This window comes from Sinocyclocheilus grahami, unplaced genomic scaffold, assembly GCF_001515645.1.
Source record: "Sinocyclocheilus grahami isolate Dianchi unplaced genomic scaffold, SAMN03320097.WGS_v1.1 scaffold1879.1, whole genome shotgun sequence".
In the NCBI taxonomy this organism is placed as follows: Eukaryota; Metazoa; Chordata; class Actinopteri; order Cypriniformes; family Cyprinidae; genus Sinocyclocheilus; species Sinocyclocheilus grahami.
Genome location: NW_015507058.1, coordinates 49,764 through 55,050, shown reverse-complemented (window position 1 = coordinate 55,050; position 5,287 = coordinate 49,764). Strand labels below are relative to the sequence as shown.

The 5,287-nt window shown below is 38.3% G+C and overlaps 1 long non-coding RNA gene across 1 annotated transcript in view; it reads right to left on the bottom strand.

The window, feature by feature from the left end:
* LOC107573165 (uncharacterized) overlaps nt 1–5,287 on the bottom strand; it is a 15,144-nt gene that overhangs the window by 1,415 nt on the left and 8,442 nt on the right. Inside the window, exon 2 of the long non-coding RNA XR_001607455.1 lies at nt 1,531–1,534. This is a non-coding gene — a long non-coding RNA (uncharacterized lncRNA). The remainder of the gene's footprint in view (nt 1–1,530; nt 1,535–5,287) is intronic.

The window sequence follows — 5,287 nt, the reverse complement described above, 5'->3', positions numbered from 1 at the left end:
AATTTTGAACAAAATTCATTCTAATGAAACCAAAAATCTCGTAACACCGGTTTATGCTAACGATTAACTACGTATATGCTAACGGCGATGTTTATTTCAATCCGAAATTAAAATTAAAATATGGAATAATATTCCCAACAGAAGCTCTAAATATGAAAAATGTAATCGAAACTTACCTGCTTGAACTTGATCGGGGTGTTTTGTTAGTTTGATGGGTTTCCTCCTCCTCCTCCTCTTCCTCTTCCTCCTCTTCTTCTTCTTCTTCTTCTTCTTCTTTGGTGTTTCTTGGCAGTTGGTAAACCAACTTGTAGGTGCATTACCGCCACCGACTGGACTGGAGTGTGGAACAGAATACGTGCTTATGGGATTGACATAATGCGCATTTCCTCCTCTTCTTCTTATTTCTTCGTTCATAATTAATCCCAATATATTGTTTTGTCAATTCTGCCTCTAGTAACTCCTGCTCTTTATCTTGTCTTGCTTCCAATAAGAATAAATCAATTTTTGGTTGTGGTAAAATCCATAAAGGTATCGTTGGTAAAATTACCGTTGGAATAACTCTGTACTCATTTAGTTCCATCTCCCGCACTAAATCTTTAATGATCCAACCAAAACTATTAATTTTCCTTTTTCCATGCTCCCAACAAATCTCAAGTAATCCTTTTATTGGATGATTATCCTGTTGACCTTTTAAGCTTGCCCAATACGTCAAAATCTATTGTTTCCTTCTTAGATGAAACGGCATTTCCCCCATCTCCACCTGTAATGCTGGAACTGAGGAGGAAGTATAAGCTCCACAACAAATTCTCAAAGCTTGTGATTGTATTCACTTTATTATATAATTTCAACTTTAAATCTATACTTCTTCTTTTATTTGTAAAGAAAATATATTTAGTTTTATCTACAGAAAATTAAAAAACCCATTTATAAGACCATTTTTCAACATTTATTAAAACTCTTTGCATTTTATTAACAATATACTCAACATTCCTACCTCTAAGCCACAAAGCTCCATCATCTGCAAACAAAGATTTATTTATATTTTCACCTATTGTTGCAAAAACATCATTAATCATAATTATAAATAACAAAGGACTTATGACACTTCCTTGCGGAGTGCCATTCTCAATACTTCCCTCCCTTGAAATATAATCTCCAACCTTTACTTTAATATTTCTCTCAATTAAAAACTCTTTAATCCAATTATATATTCTTCCCCCTATTCCTATTTGATCTAATTTAATTAGCAAACCCTCTTTCCATAACATATCATAAGCTTTCTCAACATCAAAGAAAACTGCTATTATTGTTTCTTTATTGATCAAAGCTTTCCTAATATCTTATTCTAATTTGATAATTGAATCCATTGTTCCTCTTCCACGTCTAAAACCACTTTGATATGCAGAGAAAAAGTTATTCTTCTCCATATTATACATCAACCGGTCAGTAATACTTTTTTCCATTAATTTACATAAATGTGAAGTTATTCATTCCAGACCATACTTCTACAACTATATACTCCATAATCACCCTTCTCCACAACTCTGTAATGCATTCCTTCTTTTATAAATGTAACACAACCCCCACCTTTACCATCTTCCCTGTCCCTTCTCACACTTACATACCCCTTTAACACAAAATCTAACCTAGAATTCAACCATGACTCTTGTATACATATAATATCTGGCTTTTCCTTCATTTGACTAATATATCCTTTAAACTCTTGACCATTTGCACAAAGGCTTCTAGCATTCCATTGTAAGATAGTTAACAAACCTTTTATCCAACCCATAACTCCTGGCTTGACCGAGACTCTGTATTGAGACTCTTCCTAATGTCTTCACACTTCAAACCCTTTATCTCTAGAAATCTTTCTGCTGCCTTGATAATTATTTGTATCTTTTCTGTTCTTTTTTCCGTTTGGGCAGTACAGTTAATTAACTCTACCATAAAGAGCACAAACTGTTTTTTTATTTACCAACATTGTATCTTCTGTTACTCCTCCCTATCCATTTTTCCCTGTATCTTCACTTCTCTTTTCATACACCATTCGTTCTGTCCCACTTGGCTTATTCCTAACCCTTACTACCTTTACAGCCTCAGCACAAGTTAGATTATTTTTAACAATCTCCTGTTGTACCTCTACTGCTCTTTTCCTTACCTCACACCCACCGCGCACGTCTAATTTTAGCTTTACATACTGCTGCAGTACCTCTGACAATTATAACACCTCAACGGTGGGGCTATGTATTCCCTAATCGGGTAGCTGATAAACCCCATCTTAATCCGATCTGGCAATTCTTTCCCTTCAAACTTTAGACGCACTGACAAACTATCTACTCTTCTTCCATCTCTATTCATCTGTAAACGGACTGCATCAATGACCTTTCCTCCATCTAGATTCTTTTTTAATTCCTCCATATTAACTCCAAACGGAACGCCATTTATCACACCAAACACCCACAATGTCTGTCCTACAATCTTAAAGCTCATCACCGACTGCTTTCCCACTGCTTTTAGTTTTATAGCTTTGTTTTTCTGTTCTTCATTCATACAAACTATCAATAAAGCACCCTCTTGCAGCACTTTTGCAAACTCTATCTCACCTACTAATTTCCTCAATTCATGTCAACGCCAACGGATTTATTCCTGAAACTCCTACCGCTTCTTTAAATTTTAATATTACCCTAAATCCTCCTATGACCTTATTTCTTCCATCCCCTTCTTCCTCACTCGCTACCGAACTACTTTCTGATCCTTCCTCCTTACCTTTTTTCCTCTTTTTAGATTCCTTCTTTCCTGATCTTCCCTCTATCTGTGTCCGCCCTACCTCCATATCATCCTCCTCTTCACCTGTATCATCCATTCTTAAATTCTCTGATCCATTACCCGTTTGATGTCCACAAGCTTTATTCTTAGTATTTTTTGAATTGCTTTATTTAGCCGCCATGATCCTCTGATCCAAACTCCAACTTCCGTCTACCGCCGCCAGGGCCAAACCCACGACCGCGTGACCTTCCACAGCTTTCCTCCTCTTGAGGTCGCCACTGCTTTTATGAAGAGGTTGCCAGGTTTTCACAACAAAACCCGCCCAATCGCGTTCGGAGTTTAAAATACGCATGTTTTGGCGGGGTTCCCCTGGTAATTCGCATTCCAGGGGCTAATCTCACCTACTAATTTCCTCAATTCATGTCAACGCCAACGGATTTATTCCTGAAACTCCTACCGCTTCTTTAAATTTTAATATTACCCTAAATCCTCCTATGACCTTATTTCTTCCATCCCCTTCTTCCTCACTCGCTACCGAACTACTTTCTGATCCTTCCTCCTTACCTTTTTTCCTCTTTTTAGATTCCTTCTTTCCTGATCTTCCCTCTATCTGTGTCCGCCCTACCTCCATATCATCCTCCTCTTCACCTGTATCATCCATTCTTAAATTCTCTGATCCATTACCCGTTTGATGTCCACAAGCTTTATTCTTAGTATTTTTTGAATTGCTTTATTTAGCCGCCATGATCCTCTGATCCAAACTCCAACTTCCGTCTACCGCCGCCAGGGCCAAACCCACGACCGCGTGACCTTCCACAGCTTTCCTCCTCTTGAGGTCGCCACTGCTTTTATGAAGAGGTTGCCAGGTTTTCACAACAAAACCCGCCCAATCGCGTTCGGAGTTTAAAATACGCATGTTTTGGCGGGGTTCCCCTGGTAATTCGCATTCCAGGGGCTAAATATCACGTTAGTGGGGTCGTTTTTCAACCCGCGGACATGAAAAACAACCTGTTCAGGTTGGGCTGCAACAGTGTTAAGCAGCCCAATTCCGCAGGAAAACCACGGACTTGGCAACACTGGAAGAGGATAGTTTTCTGATAGCGCATCAAGAACCGGGTTGACCGGGTACTCTAAAAAACCTGGTACCGTAACGTTTGAATTTTTTTAGTACCGACTTGGTACCGAAATATACCGGGTCTTTTGACAACACTACTGCAAACACATACCAGCTTCATCACTGTGTCTGTCGCGAGACCCCTTTCGGGCTCTGTCTTTACATTTATGTCTTTACAAAGATGAAGCTCGCGATTATGGTAAGGGGCATTACATTTCCGAAGAGTGCTTGCGGTGTTCGGCCAATCACAATGCACTGGATCAGCTGGCCAATCAGAGCAGACTGGCTTGTCAGAAGGAGGGACTTTGTAGAAAACGAAGCGTTTGAGAGAGGCGGGGCATAGAGGACCTACAATAATGTACAGTATTTGAAAAATTATGTGTTTTTTGAACATTAAAGCATGTCAACTTATTCTGTTACATCAAATACACTAAATAATGATCTTTAAAAAAGATCATATGACCCCTTTAATACCGCAGAGAGGCATTACCAGATAATAACTGCTGAAAAAATAGCCCGTGTACTGAGCACGTACTAGAGGAAGATAATTGGATAAACATGGCTTTGACAACGTACATTTTTTTTAAATAAATAAATAAAACATTAAAAATAATACAAATAATAAGGCACTAATGCAAAAATAGGAAAAACTAGTAACTATTGTGATGAGGAAATCTTTGTACTTTCAGAAAATGCTCAGGAATGAATAATACTTTCGCTTTATCTTCTTTTAAAACGGCATAATTGATCAACACATCTCTTTGTTGTCTCTTCTCTTCAGCCTCCACTTGTTGTCTCCTCCGTTTACATGGCATAGCATCCATATGAGACAGAAGAATGTCATCTTGTTTGACTTTGTCGTTGGTGAAATAGAGCTGTTGTTTGATGTATAATAAATCAGATTCCTTCAAAGTAGCACTGCATGAAGAACTGTTATGAGTGCATGCTACACTTGCGACCAAGCCACTTCCAGTTTATTTTTTCTTTTGCCTTGTAACGGCCAGAGTTTTGAGGTAAACGACGTTTTCTTCTGCCATTTAATGTCAGTAGGACAGGCTCATCCATTTCATCGTACTCCATCTTAAAAATGTTACAAATCTCAATCTGAATCTGAATCTAAAACAATCTCCTCAAAAAAAGATTCGATTCACGCCTTCTGATTGGTTCTCGGAACATAGCGGCTTTTGCTGCCAAAGGGAATTGGCGTCTAGAGGCTTTTGCCAACAAACTGATATTTCTGAATGGGCTGAGGCTGGGATTTAGAGGATTTGAAGCAAAAATATTTGTTGAACGTTTACTATGTGCAGAAAGCTTTCGCTCAATGTCATTATCTCATTTTTGACGGAGGTGGTGTTTAGCGGCTTTTGCATCTGAACTCTTCATATATATATATATATATATATA